The sequence below is a fragment of the Mugil cephalus genome, chromosome 10 (assembly GCF_022458985.1).
Source record: "Mugil cephalus isolate CIBA_MC_2020 chromosome 10, CIBA_Mcephalus_1.1, whole genome shotgun sequence".
NCBI lineage: Eukaryota > Metazoa > Chordata > Actinopteri > Mugiliformes > Mugilidae > Mugil > Mugil cephalus.
In genome coordinates, this window is record NC_061779.1 from 24094260 (window position 1) to 24116638 (window position 22379).

Genomic DNA, 22379 nt, shown 5'->3' on the forward strand with positions numbered 1-22379 from the left:
ACCTGGGACATCAGTGTGCATACTCAGACATGATTACACCCATGGAAACATGTCCACACATCTATTCTGTGTCTTGGTGCTGGTTATTTTGTCCACCCTGAATTATGGAGCTAGTAAAATGTATTTAACTAACCATTTTATTTGCTTAATTCCTCTTCACCTATTAAATAACAACCAATTATCTCTGACTTCAATAAGTCTGTATTAAATAGATAAGATAAGAGAGGTTTTATTTGTCACATGCACAGTTATACATAGTACAATGCACAGTGAAATGTATTGTATCTTAGACTTAGACAGACTTTAATGATCCACAAGGGAAATTAACTGGTCATAGTAACTTAGTTGTTCCAAAAAGATAAGCTGTTATACAGCTGGATAGATTAGAGTATAAAAGATGTTCTGTAATGTTCATTATGGGAGTGGAGCTGAATCAGTCTGCTGGAGAATGAGCTCCTCTGACCCTTTAGTGTTTGGTGTGGTGGATGGGATGGATTGTCCATAATGGAGAGCAGTTTATCCAGTATCCTTCTGTTCCTCACTAAGACAAATGATTCCAACTACCTACCAATCACATGTCCAGCCTTTCAGATCAGTGTGTTGATTCTACTGATGTCTTTTTTGCTGGTACTACTCCCCCAACAAACCACAGCAAAGAACAAGGCACACACTACAGCAGACTGGTAGAAAGACTCTAGTAACTCACTGCACACATTGAAAGACCTGAGTGTCCTCAGAAAGTAGAGTCTACTACTAGGGCCCTTCTTGTACAGAGCATCACTGTTGTCCCTCCAGTCCAGCCTGTTGTTCATGTGGACTCCCAGGTACTTGTAGCTGTCTACTACTTCCACCTGTATTATGATGTGCTCCACTGGCGTACTCTTCCTCCTGAAGTCAATGACCAGCTTGGTCTTGTCCACATTCAGAAGTAGGTGGTTTGCCTGAGACCATCCACAAATTCTGCGATCAGTGGCATTTATAGTATTTTAAAGCAGCTGTGTAAATAAAGTGCAGTAATACAGTGGTATTTAAGTCCATTTAAGGATGGACGGCATGGGGATAAAAACTCTTCTTCACCCTATATATAATGCAGTCTATTGATACCAGCATATATACACTAATGTGTTAAACAAAACTGAGCTATGGTAGCATTGTCGACCCAGCATTACAATTCGTATTCACCCCATTACATCCTGGGCAAACCAAACATACCCCTGAAAGGGTGCCCTGCAAAGACTGACCAATGTTTGCACTACATAACACCTGAAGGGTCACCTTCGGGGCATTCTGTGCATGATTACTGTGAGAGGGAAGAAGTATGTACGTCACACCAGTCTGGGGCTTGTGTTTGAGCTGACAGAGACATTCTGCACAACAACATCTGAGTCATTCCATGGCCATTAGAAGCGCTTCCACCTGAGCAGTGATATTTCTGAGATTAGGAACCATGGCAGAGCTACCAAAGCTAGACCTTAATTCTGTCAATGGAAACGCTGGTTCCTGGAAAAGGTTTGCGTGTTGGTACTGAATATATAAGTGGGTGAAATGATTGAAATAGAAATCAACAAACAGTTGCTTTCAGCAGCAAACTGACATGACCAGTTGTTGGTCAATGATATGTGCTCATTGACAGCCCAACATTCATGAGTGGTCTTGGTGTGTAAAGCGTTTGCATCCGTCTCTGATACCATTCAAAATAATACATAATGAAGAAATGATTATACTTTTCCTCACTGTTGTAATGCTCTGTACCCACACATTATCTTCAAAAACTAATTCTACATCTTCTGGTAAATGAAAAATGAAACCATGTTTTGCTCAAGGAAACTTCAACAGGATGTTTACCGTCATGGGGACTTGAACATGAAACAAAGCCTTCCAAGTTCACTTGATTTAATCACTTAAAGCAAAGGAGGCGGAAGCTTTCACGCACCACATCAAGGCTGCATTGACATGTTGAATACATGCACACACGTTCTTGTATGGCCATCTTTGTGAGGACACTGATTGGTATAATGCATTCCCTAGCCCCTTACCCTAACCCTAACCATCTCAACTAAATGCCTAACCCTAACCATAACAGTAACCTAACTGTAACATTTACCCTAAAACTGAGTTTTAACCTTCAAAACAGACAAAAATTGAGGACAAAAAAGTGAGGACCGGACAAAATGTCCTTCCTTTACACAAATGTCCTCAATCTGATGGTTTGAAACTTAAACTGGTTCTCGGAATGATGGCTGCACAAGTACACACACACACACACACACACACACACACACAAACAAACAAAGATCAGCATCTATTATGGAATACAATTTGGGAGTCATCAGAGTCCTACAGCATCAAGCACAGACTGTACCCACAATGACAGAAGTAAGTAAGGAGAGTAAGGAGAAGGGAGATAAACACATCAAACAAACACATTTAGAACACATCCCCAAATGAATAATAAGAAAGAGAACAATAAGAACAATCTGTCACGCCTTATGTGGCTGGAGTAGTTGACAAACCCAACAAGATTTTCAATCAACACATCGCTGTGCACTTCACCGACACAAACACTCGGGCAGAAACAGAGCTATGTAGAATATGCAATTCAGTGCAATGAGGAACGCAGAATGCAAAGAGCCAGTTATTCAGGAATTAGCAGTCCAATTAGCAGTGAAGGAAGAGGGACACTCTTTAGAGGACAACAACATACACATTTTAGACAGAAAAGGCAGAAGGTTTGGAAGACTTTTTGGAACAGTAGAGAAAGCCATCTATGTCAAATTGGAAAACTCCTGTGGGAAGAGTGGACAAATTAAAAAAAATAAAAATAATAAATTTAAAAAAATCAGACATTACATTAAAACCTGTGAAAATACAATGTTCCGCTGTGAAACATTTGGACATGGCATTCATGTGGATGTTATCTAGTACCAACCTGGACCAGAAGGGACATGTCCATTCTCTCATGAGTCACAACTGTTTTGGAGGCACAAGGGAGACCTACACGATATTAGGAAGGTGGTCATAATGTTATGACTGAACAGTGTAGCAACTTGGATGAGTGGTCAAACATCTTCCAGAAAACTCATCAAGTCCAGCTGCCTTTGTTTTCACTTTGTTTTAGATGTAATCACTGTTGCACACATGGATAGAATTTCAGTGCGTTCTTTCTGCCAAAACCTGAATAAGCCTGAATAGTACACAGAACAAAACATGACTTCAAGCACACGCATTTAGCAAAACTAAATAAAACCCAACAACTTAGGTCATTGTTTTAGATGCCAGAGAACAGGGTTAGCCTTTTTTCCTTTTGTGGTAACTTTCAGTTCCTTTCTTTCGTTTTGTCTTTGTACATCTCGATTCAGTCAGCAAATCTGGTTCCTCTTGTTTAATTTACTCCTTCATATTTCTCCCTCTCTTACGCTACACTTCCTCTTTAAACTTCCACTTTTCTCTCTGTTACGTGCCAAGCAGCAATGGCTCTGTTATCTGATTCACTGTGTCTATGGTTACACCCTAATATGTGTCAAACAAAACAGTGAACACACAAAAAAGGAGTCTGTTGTTTCATCAGTTCCACAGCAACGCTGGAAAACACTTACACTTATGGCTCGATCTGGGCAGTTCAATTGCAAGTGAGCAGCTTTAGGTCCCTGTGTTCAGACCTGGTTTTAAACATACGTCTCCGGATCTGATCTCAGTTTTGTGACATGTATGTAAATAAACACCGACATCCATTTGATCCATTACAGAAAGCGGCTGTCTAAAATGGATCACTTGCTTCAGACCAAGAACAGCACTGTTGTATGTGTGTGCGCCTGGGTTCATCATAGACACTGAAAGCGCTTGACAATTGAATTGTATACATTATTATATGCATTATTCATCTGCTCACAGTCGCCCCCTAGTGGTGGTAAACTACCTCAGTAGTCAAAGCTGCCCTGCCTGCCAATCTGCGCCTACGGCCTCTCCGACCACCACCAACATCACTCGCTCACAATCATACATCAGTGGAGTTCACTGGGAGCGAGGTGGGTTAAGTGTCTTGCCCAAGGACACAACGGACAGAATAGGGATATGGCGGGATCAAATCAGCAACCTTCTGGTTACTGGACAACCACTCTAATCCAATTTATCATTGATCTCCACACTTAACCAACAAAAGTTGGATCATAACTTCCCTGGAAGTTTTCAAACACTCTGTAATGTCCAAAAATAAAGGTAAATAAATCGGTGATTGAGGAAATAATTGACTTAACCATATATAGCTCCGTATACATGATAACATCAGTAATTAACCACATGCTAATACGTTATTCATCACACTCAAGTACTCATATTAAATAGTTTCATCTGTTAATTCTTGCTCAGATTTATTTGTTATTTACTTGGTGAACAGCTACAAGGGGAGAGTATTTTAAAAGGCTGAACAAACATAAAGTGCTTTTATTCTTTTCAGGGAATCATTCATAATAGTTTTTTTCCCCCCAGAATGAATGAGGCAAAACTGCGCATTACGTTTGTATTACCAAAGGAATGGGGACAAATGGCCACACATGTGACCCAGACCACCTCCTAATGTGGTCAGATATCAGATCTCTCAAAATCTCCTGGGCTCACACATTTATTTTACACTAGCCACATGGCATCGGATTGCCCAGATCGGATCTGGGCAATGCGAGGGCTGAACAGGCTGTTATTCACATTCTCTCTGTGTGCTGTGATTCATTACTTTACTATCTTAAATTATGAGATACACGGTAAGCCTTTTGACTTCTTAAAGACACTGCTAACTTTCTCATTGCTTGTTGTCACTGTGATGGAGGGTCTTAATGTTTCAGAGGCACCACTAACTTTAAGGTTCCTTTGGGAACACAACCACTTTGTATACAGTACCAATGTTGATTCTTTTAAATAAGCCTTAAATGGACTCACACCACACAGCAAAAGGTTTGTAAATCTCTTGTTAGAGTGAAAATGAGACTTTCACTGAGAAGTTTAGAAACTCATATCCCGATCAGAGGTTTTTCTCCGGTTTCTTTCCCACCAATGTCTCAAGTGGAGGCGAATCCTTTCACAGTGAGGAAGTGAATGAGCGTTATTGTGGCTTTGCATGGGATTAGCCCATTTTAAAGCCCCTTAGTAAGATTTACCCACATTATTCGCATTTTAATGGACATTCCCACCCACACATACACATGCTGGCTAAAATCAAAATCCACACCAATGAAATAAGAAGGCAGGAGGCTTAATCCAAGGGAGAAAAATTTCAAGGTTTGTTGACCTCACTCAAGGGTATGTATTGTGAGGACACAATGAGAGTATTGATATGACTGAAATGTGGAAACCACATATTGGCACATATGTGACTATTTTGATCCTTGAGCATGAACACACACAAAAAGTAAAGAAAGTGCCAAAATAATCATTCAGGCAGAGCAGTTAGATGGAACCAACCAACCAAAATATGATTTTGTGCATCTCTCAGCTGTACTAGCACACCTCTCCACAGTTACACTGATGCCCCTCAACAATAAGAGACAGCACAGCGAGATGCGTTATCTCCCATTATTTTTGACCAAGCATGTAGTGACTACAACTAAGCAGATCCTACCTAAACTTCAACATGGCAAAGGATGTGCTGTTTAAACAATGCTTAAATTCAACCTAGATATCTAACCACTTGTCAAATGAAGGTCTGTTTTAATCAACGAGATGTCATTAAAGAAGAAATGGCCAAATACATGCTCACCGGTTATAAATATGAATATTATGAAGTCAAAGTCTTGCTTCAAATGGATGTACTTTGCAATTTTGAGAACAATTACTGTCGAAAGAGGTTGGGCAATAAAGGTTTGAACAAGATGTTTCTTAAGTTTGGTAAACTTAACGCTACTTCACAGTAATGCTACTGCTGTTCGGTAACCGGCCACGTAGCCACATGTCAGTGGTACAGTTAACGGTCACGATAAGCTGATTTTCTGCTAAATGTATGCTAAGTAACACAAATTTACTATTTCTCCTGAGGCTGGGATTCAGGGCAAAGATGCCTGAGACCTTTTGCAGTCGAGCACAGAGCAGTTTACATTCCAGGACCGCTTCATTGTTGATGTGTATCAAATGCTTGCTGAAATGAAATGTGACTTTGCTAGTCTCACTGCTGCCTGTGAACAGGGGAAGGATGGGGCGGTCCCTGTGGTCGTGCAGGCATAGGGCTTGGACGTTGAGACGGCCTTATGTTCAGAACAAATTATCTATGTCCATCTGACTGCATGGATGCATTTATCAGCATTTCTGAGCTGGCAGACATGCAACACACCCTACTAAATGTAGAAAAAGCTCCAAAAGCAGGAATTGCATGCTATGTCCATTTTTTTTTTATTAATTTATTTATTTTACCAGGTTAGACCCATTGAGATCAATGAACTTGTTTTCAAGGGAGACCTACACTAGTTTACATGAGCAAGAAATAAATAAAGCGGTCTTCTGAACAGATACATTGATCCACAACCAATTATACGACTGTTTACCAATTACAGATGACAAAGCACTGGGCAAAATTGAACAAGGCGAAGCAATCATTTTGACAAATTAGTTCAGTCACCCTGCCCGCACAAACGCTATGTAAGGGAAGTACGCCGCTTTTAATTAGCAGACTGTTCCACTTCACTAAAGCAGACACAGCATTAGATGAGAGCATAATAGCAATGTTGCACTGGCAATTAGGTGAAAGCTATCTTCATCTAATGTGGCAGAAAATGACATATTGGGATTGCTAAATGAAACGTCATTAATGATCCACAGAAAACAATCTCCAGCCCCCCTCCAAAACGCAATGAGAAAAACCCTCAAAGGGCCCTCAAAGAGGAAATGGCTAGGGCTACCATCTTTGAGGCACATCCCAGGGAGCACCAAAAGAAGAGAGTGGCTGGATTGCTAGACTGACAGCTAGAGCAGTGGGGAGTTACAAGTCATGCTGTGTCTCTGCCCTTCACAGTACAGGCAGGAGTGAGGAGAGAGAGCTACCCCAGGCCCTGACTGCCACAGGTGGGCTTTGTGGTCTATCATCATGTGTCCTGTAGCACCATTCAGCCCTACAACAAGCAGGCACTTCTGTCCATGGACGCATCACATTTGTGTGCATTTTCACAAAGGTGCTCCTATTATTAGAAACAGCTTTTGTTTTTGTGTAGATGTTGATGCCTTTCACATAAGTAGCACATGAAGCCGATAAATTTGCCGTCATGATTGATTTTCATTGGTTGTCACACATATAATCTAAATCTTCTATTCTTCTTTCCTGACAATCGCACAATGTACTTTGAGTGTACAGAAAAGATTTAGAAACAGCATAGATGGAATTAAAACTTAATCGCAGTTTTTCAAATCTAATGCCAACATAGATAAATGGCAGTCTGGAAATAGCTTTTCATATTCCGTTTGTTTGTGTTTTGAGCTTCATCCTCGTGACCATCCTACTCTAGTGAAGGGTCACAGTAGACCCCAGCTGGAAAGCTAAATTAGGCTGACATCCGCTGCTGAGACCTTGCACATCAAACAATGGGATGCACGAGGGCCGTGATAGTTTTCCTGAGAACACAAGGTACCATGTAGAGGGTTCACTGTGTGTGTCGTGTGTGCCTGTAGCACACAAATGCTAAAGAATGTGTATTCTGGACCAACAACGTTTTTTTTAGGTTCTAATTATTATTATTAAAGGGCATTCTTTGTGACGAATACAACGTGACCTAAAATCTGTTTCTATAAACCATTTAGTGGCTGATTTCAATTTTGTTTCAATGTCTTCCTCACATGTTTAACTACATTCAAGGATTTGTACCAGCTTAATTTGTCTGTAGTTGCAAATTAAGTCCTGTCTGCAAACCTGTAAGCCCAGATACTATGTGTTTTACGAGCCAGCCAAACAAAGAGATTAGCAATTAAGTTGTGTGCCCAAATCTTATTAATCCAAACAGCAAAAGCCATGTACGGCCCACTTCTCTGAGCAGAACGTTTCCATCCTCCAGGCTGGGCCTCAGCAATTCACAAAACACTGAAACATGACTCGCAAACTACCACAAAGGAGTTTTGTATTAATCAATCAAAAGTAGAAGAATAGCCAAAGTCATGTAGACAGTTGTACTGGCAGAAAGAGAGTCCAGCAGAGCTGAGGGTGGGTGGAGGACGTGGGTGCTTCTGAAGAACAAGAATCTGCTTTTTGAATTTCTGGAGATGGGACATGATGACATTTGGCAAAGGAGGTGCTTATTTGGTAACCCAAGTGACATTTTTGTGTTCACCCACCTCCTCTAACCATGCAGGTGTTCAGTCTGTTTGATTGCACAAGTGATGGTTACATCAGTTTATGTATGTATTGCTGAAATATCTGGTCTACGTCTGCCATGTGTAGAACAAGCTCAGGGTTCTCAGGCTGATCCGGTTTTTGTGCAAATGTTTCAAAATGACATTATTTGACATTTTAATGCTCACTGGGGTGTCTAGACGATACTAACAGAACTGGAATGGAATTGTCTAATGTCTATTTACTGTAAGGGCTGTATGTACATACTGTGTCATTTGCCCAGAGGGTACCAAAGATTTGCATACAGCTGTTAAACTGTAGATATAATACTAAGCCTAGTCTGGAAGCCACCTCGACTTCCACCCTCCACAAAAAAATGTTTGGCAGCAGCAAGTTGGACAGCAACGACTCCATTGGGAACTGATTAGACCCTGGCAAGGATCTGTGCTTGGTGCTTGAGCTCGGTCAACAATTAGGACAGGTTTTATGCAGTGATGGACAGAATGGTAAAAGACAGAATGATTGTTTGTAGGCCTGCAGAGGTATTATTGTCTGTGTCCCACTTGGAAAGCACCCCACGATGCAGAAAGTGTGTGTGTGTGTGTGTGTGTGTGTGTGTGTGGAGGGTTTTTATATGTTTCTTTTGTTATGGGCAAAGTATATTAGAGAGATGTATCATTTTACTGTCAGTTAAGTTGCAGTGTTTTTATGTGTAATGTTTCTAGAGGCAATGTTTCTAGAGGCTGTTATTTCACTAAAACTATGCAATGTACATGTATATTCACATAATTTTGTACTATTACAGTATAAAGATAACAATAATAATGAGAAGAACATGAATTATATTGTAAGTTATTTTTCTGTATGATGTTTCTAATGCGTGCTCCATGTGCTGACTTTTAACTTTGAGCCCCTGCCCCTCCAGAAGTCTTTGCACGGCCCTGATGAAATCCAAATAACACGTTACCAGACTCATATGATTCTGATATTATCATCCTGATATGAATTCAGTCTAATTATGCAATACAGGCTATACTATGACTATCTTTGAGTTATCAAAATGTTGAATTACTTACCTGCACAGTGACTGTCTTATACATACTCTGTTATCAATAAAAAGACCATAGAAGAAAATGTTGAATTACTACAACTGAACCAAGTTGTTTCCTTACTCCTTTGCCTAAAATGCAGCTCTGATTTCCTGTCCACTACAAGATTTCTGCATCGATGCCAGCAGTCACTTTGAATTCATTTGTTAACGAATAAATCTGATAGAAGCTTCACACTGAGCAAATCTTTGACTGCTATGTTTCAGTGGGGAAAACTGAATGTTCAATAACATTCACAAGAGCATGGATTAGTAGGGAGAGCTAGTCCCACAAGAATACCAAGTCCTATTTGCCCAGTTAACCTATTTTTTCTTTTAAAGAACAGCATTTATGGTGGTGGGTTCACACAAAAGCTCCCATCCAGGCTGATAATCTATGGCATATAGAGGTTATGCATTGATGTCATTGCCGCCCGGGGCCACGCCCCCCTGGCTGTCAAGAACATGGTGAAATGTATCAGTGTATATTACAGCGAGACTGGGAAAAATGTGGATTATCAGATCAAATTAGGGACAACTGGACACAACAATGATCCATACAAATTAGTCTGGATTTGGAAAAGTGGATTAGCCCCAGTTGAAGTCAATTTTAGTTAACTTTAGTTATAATACAGTAAATGTAGCTAAATAAAATATGCTAATGCTAAGACCTTTTCTGAGAAGTAACATTAGCTATACGATGCTGTAGCGTCCGACGTTAAAAGGATGGCGGGGAGTGATCATAAATATTCCATTTATTATTTTATTGTTGGAACTGAAATACTGTAGTTACTGTCGGCCATAAGTATACCAAAACAACAACATCCACAAACTTATCTGACAGCACTCTAGAACGTGACTTAAGAAGTAACTTAAGTATGATTTCATATTAAGGCATAAATTAATATTACCTGACACCAAATGTGAACCACAACACCAGGTTTCTGTGCCTGGATTCCAGGTGTTTCTTCGTAATGCAGCGATCCATTTGCTTCTCTTTTCTTTGGCAGTAGGAGATATCCATAAAAATATACCTCTGACTGTTTTTCAAATCTGTTGGTTCAGTCAATCACACAACAGCTCTTCACGTCTTTTGATTTTACAGTTTAGACTCTATTAAAGCCTATGATCCAACCTAATGCTGCTAATCTCCATGTTCAACTGTCACTTTTTGCCACTCACTGGCTGTAACCATGGAGACTTCCACTTGCTGTGACATCACATCATCTATTGTATGTATATTTTTGTTTTGTTTTACAGAGAAAATTAAATGCATACAGACTCGCAGTTTGTAGAAGAGGGAACAGACTACACAGGAAGGAGGGGTCATACCGAGCAAACCTCTGAGAACCAGTGGAAACTTTAGAGGGACAAGGAAAACACTTCATTCAGTGCAGACATTCTTGTCATTTTCATTGTAGCACCTTCACAAGGGTCAGGGGTTAACGTCAAACAAGCCAAGCCTTCAAGCCCACTCTGTCCTGGAACAGGTGGATCAACAGACTGCATTTCCTCCTGTGTACTTTAAAAAACCAAAGCTGTACTGAATGGTAGAAACTGTAAAAACATGATGAATTGCCAAGTTAGCAAAATGCTATAACGTCAGAACAGTGGGAGAGATGAATTCAGAGGAGAGAGGTATGAGGAGAAGGACGGAAATGAGTACAGGAAAGGAGAATAAACGGAGAACTGTAGCAGTGACAATAGCACAAGGACACGTGTTGGTGTGAAGACGATTGAGAAACCAAATTATTACCAGGTCACATTCTTTCAAAAAGTACATTCTGAATGAGTGAATTTGCACCGTACTTTAGTCTCACAAATGTAATCGCTGGGCAGTCTGATGATTCACATTTGTCCAACCAAGAATGACCACAGTTCAGAGTTAACACTCAAGACAACTGCTGCCTGAAGCCTTAACAAAATGGATGCCTTTGTGCACATAATTCAGCACGACTGTACTGGACACTAAATGAAATGTCAACCACATGCTGTTCTAAATCAACACAAACAGCATAACAAAATAAAGTATGACGTATGAATTCAAGAGGAAATTTGACTGATTGGATTTCTCATCTCATCTATGCCAAACTCAGACAGCACTAGTTGACCAGATTTCTTGTCAATTGCTCTCACCTGATCAAACCCAAACATAGCTCCTGTTATGTGTCACAAGATTGCTGGATGAAGGACCATGGATGTCAGTTTAGATGGAGGTCTTTGAAGTGGTGTAACTGATTCATTGGAGACGCAATGGGACTTTCTAAGAATAACTCACTGTGGATAGGGAAATAAATGGGTGGCTTCCTTTCATTAGGCTTCATTAGCTGATCACAAGGGGACCTGCTGAACAAAGGTGCATGTGGACATGTTCACAAAAAGAACTGCAGTGGGTCAGAGTGAGGACATCTATGTGGGATCCAGTTCTACAGTAGATTTCTAAAATTGCTAGCTGGGGCTTCATTGGGCATTTAGAAAAATTATATTTTTATCTTCTGTTACAAAGATTAGATGATTTTCACAGCCTACACATTAACTTAAATTAAAAATAAGGCATGGAAGTCAAATGCACATTTTTAACAAGTCCTCATTCCTATGGTTTTCAATCTTAATATCCGTTGTCTTCCTTGTGAATTGAACACGTGTCAAATGAAACAAAAAATATTCCACCATTCCAAAAGTTTAGCAGACAATTTGTACATCTTTTGTTAGCGTATAACATTTTTCCCAGAATGACAACATTCAGGGGCAATCAGTAAAACCATACCCTATTAGCAGTCAGTCAACTATAACACTGGCCATTCACACGAGTTGTACGGTTCTTTTGAATCAACTTTGTGTCACAAGAAAGTCAGTTAATATTTAAAGGGCTGTTTATCTTTGTGTCTTTTCAGATCTGAGACGTTAAAATGTATGGTGCCCTTGTAAAAAGGCTGTTTCTCCTCATACCCGGTGCTCATTCAACACTTAAACCTAAAAACAATCAATTAATTTAAAAAAGAAATATGTAGCCATATGGACAGCTTAGGTGTGCTGTATATAGGACAACAGGAGGTTAATCTTTCCATGTAATCTTGACACATGTCCAACTATAAGCATGACTCATATCCTTTTACCTCAGAGAAAGCCAACCTGGAGATTACCGGGCAAATAAACAACTCAGAAGGAGAGAAAGATGAAAGACAGAGCGGGTGGACAAACAGCAGACGTGCTGATGCAAAGTGTCACAGAAGATCTGCTCCGAATACTCACATCAAAGTACAGGGAGCCTAAGAACCCTTCAATGGCTTTGGACACGCACTATATGACACTCAAGCCAACAAACCAAGAAACATCTACACAAAGCAATTAAAAATACAGTTTCAAAGGAAGTATCTATGAGAGAAATTGGAATGAGCTGAATTGCCACACAAATGCCAGCTAATCAGCTTTAGCACTTAAACTAATACCAAAGGACTGCAAAGCACCTGTGGGAAACTGATTTGCCATTCAGAACAAACCCACTGTTAACTGCTAATAGTCCCACAACGCAGGCTCTCTGACTATGCAAGTGAATGAACATTTCCTACGTTCCCACACATACTGGGCTCACAGCCACCATAAAACACTTAAGCACCTTTAACCAAGAACATTAAATCTGAACTTTGACAAATAATCAAACACATAATAATAACATAATAATAATAATGCGTGAAAAATTCATTTGTACCCTGGATCAAACAATTCGAGAATCGTAGTGTATCGTGACCATAATCACAGCTTTTGGCATAAAAGTGGCATTTCTTGGCTGGCTAGGTTGATATCTGATTATGTCAAGACCTTCTTAAAAGATCAGGACGGTACTAAACTACTGAGACAGAGAGATAAACAATAAGCAGTGTGCACGTTGGCTACTACATTCTAATCCTCGACAATTTCACATGGGAAAACATGATTAATAAACTGATCTACATGTTGTAAATTGTAGGGTTTATGTAGGGTTTAGACGAGTGATTTGATAGAAAATAGACAACTTGAAATGTTCGCAGTCAGTCAAAGCGAGAAGGTGTGCTGTAATACGTACTGTATGTGACTGGCTTGAACACTGTGTAGCCAAATGCCGAATGACGAGCACTTCAGCAACGGTCAAGTTAGAACCACTGGTTCTGGAATTAAAGGATTAAGACTGAGGGAAACGTGTTGGCCTTATAGGCCAGAGAGGCACCAAGGCACCATTATGCAAAATATGTAAATGCTGTAGACATGAATGGAAAATCTAACACAAAAGAGAACTAAAAACTAACAAAATAAGTCAGATATGTAATAGTAATATAAAGAGGATGGATTAGATTTGTCAAAAGAAAGAGGAAACGAGTGGATACATCAAACAGTAAAAGCCCATTAAAGCCATCCATCAGTGAGGATATGGTCAGAGTTAAGGGATCCAGTTATCCCTCTCCAGGGAACAGAGAGATGAATGACTTCCTCACAGGTGGACTATGAGTTTAACAGAAGGGGGGTAGCAGTGAGAGGAGGTGAGATTCAACCCTGGACCGAGGCCGTGTTGGGTTACAGCTGCACCTCCGGAGAGAACCATGACCCGCTGGCCTTCTCAGCTCACAGGAAATGTATTTGTTTTCCAAGCCCATTCCCGTTAATACTTTTAACAGACACATGTATGGATGTGCAGACAATAGACATGGATAAGGACTGAAGAACAAAAAGCACAAAAAGCTCATAGGGTTAGGGTTAGGGTTTGGTGGGTTCAATGGAGCATGGACCACCTTACCCCTGGGAATCCCAGGTTTTTGCTCATGGGAACAAATTGAGAGATGTGTCATCGTTACTGGAAAGCCCTTTGAATACCAATAGACAGAAAAGCACTATAGCCTCAGTTGTACAGTACACAGAAGAAACAGAAACACATTTTTAAAAAATAGCTAGTGCGTCTACTTAGCAGACATACTACTTCTCTTCTCAATATACCATCAGAATTCACTGACAGTAAAGTCCTGTCTTAGCTAACCTTCCCCCAAATCACTCAAGACCTGCAGGTAAATGCCTTTCAATGGGAGGAAAAAAGAAATCACACAAAAAAACTCTTCAGAAAAATCAATGTCTTGTTTTTCTGCAAGGCTAGATGCACAGAAATAAACCCATCCAGCAGCAGAGCCATGAGGCGTCTGATCTGCCTACGCGGTTCACCGGGCCACATCCTCTCTGCCTCCACTCAGGGAGAAAATAGCATCAGCGAGCAACACAGCCAGACATTAAGGTAGCCTGTTATTTCCACATATGCACATTGCCTCTCTTATACTGGTTCAGCTGCAGTTGTCCACCACAGTTGGACAAACTTAAATATAGTGAGTACAATTATTTGGGCTTGACACAAGAGTTATTTTTTTTATATAATATCTAAATGTTCACTATGGGCATGTCAAAATCCTTGTATAAAGAGACAAATTTTTAATAAGCAACCTAAATAAGTTCATCACGAAGGGAAAGCAGTTTTTTTGTTGCCTTTTTCTCGCCACCTTCTTGCCAGGATCTTACAGGCGAGGTGACGACAACAAAATCAAATCCCATGTCTGCTTTTGTTGATCTCAGCCAAGTTCTATTTTCATCTCTCACCCTAGCCTCCGTCCATTCCTCAAAACAAGAAGGGGAAAAAAAGCACAACACATCATCGTTTGCCTTTCAGGTGTCCCGGTATTACCTGTAATAGACCTGCTTATCTATTTTTAGACCCACTGCATGGACCGGCTGTCAGCATGTTTGCACCAGAGGCCCCTGAGGAAACACGCTGTACCCTTGAGAGAGCACATTCAGATTGCCGGGGGTTGGTCGGATGTGGAGGGATGGTGGAGGTGACATGCAAGGAGGGAAGCCCTTCATGTGACAGGAAGTGAAATAAACAATTCAGAAATAGGCATAATGTGTCATAGCTGAACATCTTGTTATTGCAAAGTTTACTGACATTATATTAATTTACTCATCACATGAATTCTCTTTAAAAACTGCCCCTAAAACTGTATATAAACCAACCAAATTAACCAATTTTTAAAGGCTCTTTCGGGATAATGCAGGGCCATGTGACTGTTTATACTGGTGCACTCATCAGTGGTGGCTGGTAAAAATCGGTAAAAAGGTAATACTCAAGATTGAGTATTCAGTACTGGAAGAACACACAAACTCTACAAAGAACGACATCAAACTGGGTCAAAAACAGAACCTTCTTGCTGTGAGACAACAGTGCAACTGAGTGGGTCTACCAGCTATGAGGAGGGATCGATGAACAAATACATATTCTTTGTAGCACAATGTCAGGGTTACCAGAGCTCACAGCAGGCAGGATGTTATTGTGTCATTCCCTTTGGAAGTGTGAAAAGCACAGTAGAACAGAGTACAGGTCAACAAATTGATATCAAACAAAGATATCTCCATTGTTCAACTTCTATTGTTTTCACTAAGGCGCTGATAGGCTTTTGTTCGGGTCTATCTTTCGTAAATGTTTTAACAGGAGGTCCAAGACAAAACAAAATGTGCACACGTGTGCAACAGGGGCAAGACATGGAGACACGCATTTAAAAATGCTTTGAGAACTTCATGACTTTGCCTAAGGATTAGCATATTTAAAAATATACTAAAACACCACTTACACCCACTTACACAATCTTCTCCTACACAGGAAGATGTATTTCCTCTAACTGGGCGTTTGAGATCAAGAGACACGAGCAACAAGAGAAGAGAAAGGGAAGGCACAGAAGGTGTGACATAGGTGAAGAGGGGAAAGGATGGATAGGAAGAGAGAATCCTCTTGCATTAGTGATAAGGCTTGCCCTCCTTTTGTATTTTTGATGAGGAAGATCGAGTTTTTGGACACTTTGCAAGCAAGCGCCATGGGGAGTCTCGGAGCGAAACGCAGCATCGTGTGACGTGTGCAGTGGTAGTAGGGGGGTTCCGACTACGTCATCACCGGGGCCATCGCATGGTCAAGAGCCGTCAGGAAACATTCCATTTAGGGGCAGACCAATCCAAAATTCACAGCCGCAATCATAAACGTCCTGTCCACTCGGCGGAGTAAAACTAATAGCTGACTTACTCGTGTCCTGAATTTCTAAAATAGTGGCTGCGCAGCTAGGGGAGAGTATCCTGGTGACAGACAAGACACGCAAGTTAATTTGGGACATGGATATAATTTTGCTAGCTCAACTTGTACGATATTTTGTAACATTAACATTGAACCTCTCTGGTTTAGCTTTAAGAAGAAAATATTCTCAGGGCCTGTCTCAAATGAAATCACACTGTGGTGTTTATGTATCTGAAAGGCTTTAAATGTACAACTCAGCAAATACCTAAAGCAACATATGCATACTAACATAGACCCTTAATTTTCTTTCAATGCCCTGTCCATTTATGTCTGAATGTTACTTAGGTGCCAACAATATGCAAAGAACTCTAAAGCTGGATGTTGAGTCCCGTTGTACTCGGGACTACGGGGCATAGGTCTGCAGAGGAGTATGTGCTGAAGCATGAATGAATGTGCTCGATTGTGATTCGTACTGAGTGTGCAGGGGAATGTGTCTGTGTGTGGGAGGGTGAGGGTGTTATGCAGCGTCTGGGAGTCCTAGTGGAAAGTGACCCCCCCCCCCCTTCTCCTTCCCTCCCCTCCTGGAGCTGTTACTATCTTTAGCTCATTTCCGTCGTGTCTTGTCACTCGTGTTCTCTTCTACAGCACTTAAATCTGGTATCTAAACCTCCGGGCCATCCAATATCCTGTACTTCCCCTGCACAGGAAGCTCGAGACGACCGGGGGCGGAGACATCTGTGTTATCATAGATGCATGCAGACTGTGCAGTTACACAAACATGTTCACAGTTAATAGATGATCCCGAACTGAGTCGTTGGACATGAGGGCAGAGCACAATAAATTTAATGCACACACTCATGTGTTCGGGATAATGCACTCATTTGCACGTGACGGTAGGACATGCAATGAGACACGCACATACGCACACAGAGGTCTATGGCAAGGGGCACGTTGGTAGAGGACACCCTGTCTGGTCAGACTGGCGTCACTGTTAACGTCTGTAGGGACACAAGAGATGGAGCCAGTAACCAAATCTAACCTTGTGCTATCTAATCACCTCTTAAACAAATTTTCACATATTTACACTGCTAAAGCTTTAATGAACTTTTATCAGTAGTTTTTTTTCAATTATGCCTTGAACTTCACATCTAATCTTAATTAAATATATGTTCGACCTAATTTGACCTTTTACCCTAAACTCAAACCAAACTCTAGTACTACCACCTTAAACTCAAGTCTTCTGCTTTAAAAGGGTTTGCCTAACAACCTGCTCTCTTGAACTCACCACTATGGGCATTTTGGTCTTCAAAAAGACACTCTGAACCATGCTGTGGGGTGGGGGTTCCTGGTCTGGTCTAGGTGGATGGTACAGGATGATCAATGTTATTTACTTCTCCTGACAGTGGTTTTAATGTTGTGGCTGACCAGTGTACCTACATAGCCATTATCTGAGATGCCTGTTCGGTCAGCAAGGGCAGCTAGTGGACAGCAGATGATGGCCCCTAATCCTGCCAACGTGGATTAGATATGTCACTTTGTGGCTACTAGTGTTTCTTTTAAAGCTTGGCAATGTCATCTGAGAGCGAGGGCATTACTCTGGGTTCCCCTGTGAATTGTAAGGAAGCAGTGTTTGGAGACAACACTTTTATCCGAACGTGCTGAGCCTTTCTAGTGCTGCTGGCTCACTGAAAAGCTTGATAGCCAATGCTACTAGAGAGAAAAGGGGAGGAAAGAGACAAAGCCACAGCTGATGCCATTTCAGTGTCATCGTGTTATTACTGACGTCACGTTCTCACCAATATATACTTTATGAAAAGCTTGGAAGCCAGAACAACTTCTCCACCCACAAATAGTTTGTGGTGGAAAGCTGGTCTGGAACCACTGAATTGGGAATAGATTATGTTGTGCCAAAGATTTGTCGGGCCAGCGACATAGTCAAACAAGTTACCTGACGGCTGTTTATTTACACCTAAATGTTGGCTGGAGGACTATCCAGTTGCATGATGAGGTATTTGTCTTTATATCAGTTGAAACACACCCAATAATGAAATCCAGGCATTAACCCAGACTCATATTCTGATATGAATTGAGTCTGGCTATGCCAGGCTTCTTCATGCATGAAAGCACAAGAACTGTTATGTATTGTTATGGGCACTCTCTTAGTGTTTGTTCTTACCGTATCCTGTTAAATGAAGAGTGCTGGTTGATTATCTCTCTTGATAGCAACACGAAACAGGATGTCCCTTTATTAAAAGGAACTCTTAGCAAATAAAATACTCTTCCTGACACAGTATATGCACACTTGAATATGAAACCTTCTTTTCGAAAAGGTTTCTAGTAGATTTTGAAACCTGACTGCAGGTCTGCATGACTGAGAATAAGATTTCCAATCACTGGGACTAAAAGAGAAGAAGCTAGTCGGTCGACCTAAAAGTAAAAAAGGCGGGATTATCATTTAAATCTGGAAGAGGCTTAAAAGCTATTGCAGTCAAAAAGGTCTAGGACAATTATGAATGAGTGCACAGATGAGATAGCCCTAAATTAAGGATGCAAAGGTCATTGACAAGAACTGCGAGTACAGGAACATCCCCAACCAACCACCCATATCCGCACTTCAGGCCATTTGCATCTCCCAGCCCTCCTCTCTCACTCTCGCCATGTGTCTGTCATGCTCTCTCTTCCTTTCTCTTGCTGTTTCCTCCTACGCCTGGATCCATTAGGGCGATGGAGGGGAAACACGGATGCAGAGCAGAAGAGGGAAAGCACTCAGAAGAGAGAAGGAAGTCACCAGAGGGGAAGACAAGAGAAAAGGAGGCCAGGGAGGAGAGGAGGGGAAAGACGGGATTTCTCAGTGATGGATCTCAGGTGATGAGAGCTGACAGGAGGAGTAGCACTCGGGGCTCCCTGCTCTGAACCAATCTAAACAGGAATGACCCTCACAGACATATTTACACTCCAGTGCCCAGTGACTCATGGAGGAACCCCTGCAGCACAGACACACACACACACAGACACACACAACTTGGACAATTCCCATGTCCACAACCCTATTTGCACACTGTGTAAACATGCACGCTCATTCACCACTCACGTTGCCACTCACTGATTTAACTACACATATAGAATGAATAGCACCAAAAATACAAACGTGCACAGACAAGTTGCAGAGGCTCTGAGAAAAAAGGGGTGTAAGTCAGGAGCTTTTTCTTTGACGACGCATGCTTTAAATTGCATTTTAACACAGTCAGAGATGCACCGACAGTGAGCGCGCATGAAAGGAGACAGCAGTCATTGCGCTATTTTTGTCGAGGAGAAAACTGATGTATATGTATTAGCTGTGGGTGACACCAGGGTGCAGTGACTTAGTCAGTGAGCTAAACAGGCAGGCAGAACTCCAGCTACGCTATTATTAGAGTTGCGGCTGTTGATTCGTGGTAAGGGCCCCCAGGGGCCCGGGCAATGGCACGTGGATTCCTGCTCTTTCTACCCATCTCTGTGATCTCTATTCCTGCCCCCCCTCCCAATCTGGCTCTGATCTCTCACGAGCCTTTCCATTCAGGCACGCTCGAGCTCCTTCAACAACACAGAAAAAGGACAGGAGAGAAGGAGGAGGAGGAGGAGGAGGAGGAGGAGGAGGAGGAGGAAAAAGCCAACACACTTCCGCTGACTTAGGTGTAAACAAAAAAACATTCTTGACGCCGTCAATGAATCAGCACAAGAGACAAAAGACTTAAACTCAAATACATGTCGTCTACAGATGAGCCAGCTATTTATTATTTCAATATGACTTGCAAAACTAAATCACTTGTCACTGAAGCACCTTTTTTCAATGTTTTGTTAAGTATCAGTGGGTGGGAATATTATTAGTGTGTGCAGTCACAGTGGGAGGACAGAGACACACAGACTGTACGGATGTATACAACTCTGCTCACTGCATCACATTCAACTAAACACATACCTGCATGAGTCAGTATTCACTAAAGGAAATATTTCAGTGACAAGTAACCCAGTAGTTGTGATCGTTGCTGCTCACGGGGAAGTTGTCAAAATGACCAAATAAGGTTTTACTGTTTAAAAGCAGCTAACAAACCAATCGCAACAAATCACTTTTCTAAAATATTCACTGGGTTCTTATTGTAACTGTTCATTTAATGACTGACCTTCATTTGACACTTTACCTGAAACAACCGAAGCAACATGTAGGTGGTAAACACGCGCCTCCTCTCACACATTCTTCTTTCCGGTTTTGTGTTAACATCAGAAGATTTCAAGTCATGAATGGCTGATTTATAACTGTGTGTTTACCAGAGTCTTGAACCAAAACCACTTATCTGACTTGGCCATCCGCGTTCTAAATGACTTCCACTTGGCTTGGCCCATTCACGGCTTTCCTCCCACACAGCAGCCAATGGCAGGGAAAGACTCGGCAAGAGAAACAGGGCAGCTCACGAAAGAAAAATCCCTAACACAGCCAGAGGAGCTAAAATTCGTGTACGGCAAGTTTGTCAAAAACCTTGACTGTCAAGGACTAGAAGACGGATAAAATAGATATTTTTCCTTCTTGGAGCATAAAAATGCCCTTACAATAAAAGGTAGAAATGACATTCTCCTGTACGAGCAGCACGACAGTGAGGGAAACAATGTGGACTATTCTTTTGTACTTTCAGCTTCTAACATTTCGTGAAATGTGCTCACATTCACGTCCTTATGGAAATACACAAACATAAGCACCATTTATGTACACAGTGGATGCTTATAATTTGGGCCATGCTTAAATTACAACTATATATATTTATTTATTCTGACCACACACTGAAGTGTCCTTGAACAAGACACTGGACCCCCCTTTAAAGCACTTTGAGTAGGTACTCTAAGCGCTATATGAATACAGGGCCATTTAATTTTAGCACATTAATCATCAGATGCTACTTTCAATGATGTATTTTAAAAGACAATAGTCTGATTAAACACACACGATTAGGGCTGGGAAATTTTATCGATCCCGCGATATACATCATTATTTTGTTTTCCCAGATTATTCAGCCGCGAGTATCGACACAGAGGTCTATCAACGATTAAAATCATCATAACTCACTGAATTTTCAACTGATTTTCCATCCATTTGGTTTATTATAAATGTCAGACATATATTTATAATACAATATAGATTGGTTAAATTAAATTAAAAAGGCTTGTAGGTATTTGTCAAAACAGATATAAAAACGGATTGACATTAACAATAAAAACAGCGATAATGATATTTTTAATAATAACACAACTGTCTCAGCACATCTTTGATTCATTTTGTCGAGCATTTCCAAACTGGTGACTCTCTGTCCAGTCACAGCCATATATTGTGTAATTGATGCTTTCAGTTTTCAGTTCAATTAATTCAATCCAAGTCCGTACCGAATGAATCGCATCGAATCATATCGTTGGCTGAATATCGTGTATTGCTACAGCCCTACCCAGGATGATAATTTTGCTTGTGTTATTCTTATATGTAACAATAGAGGGCACTATTTATCAGCACCTACCTACTCTGGGACAGTGTGTCAATGAATGAGAGGCTGCTGATCCAACCTGTAGCACGCATTAGTATTTCAGTAATAAAGGCATTTTTTGAATTAAGGTAATTAATGCAAATATTTAAGGAACAGGTGCTTATTTAGATGGGAATAAAAGTTTACACCAGTGATTCAGCTTGAAGTATACCAAACAACCTATTTAAGACAGCCTCAGTCTTCTGAAAGCGTACTTCAGCATTATTAAACCTGTACATTGGAACCTAGCTACATAATTCTCATGTTTTAACCTATTTATGTGGGATCAGCATTTGTGGGGTAAGCACATAACACTAATTCACATCCAGGATTTTGCGTTGCAACATATTGTGAAGTTGCTCCAGACTGGGTCATTGCCCTGCC

The 22379-nt window shown here is 41.0% G+C and overlaps 1 protein-coding gene across 2 annotated transcripts in view; it reads right to left on the reverse strand.

Annotated features, from left to right (window-relative positions):
- The window catches only part of poc1b (POC1 centriolar protein B), a 44521-nt gene that overhangs the window by 14529 nt on the left and 7613 nt on the right, over window positions 1-22379 (reverse strand). The window lies entirely within an intron of this gene.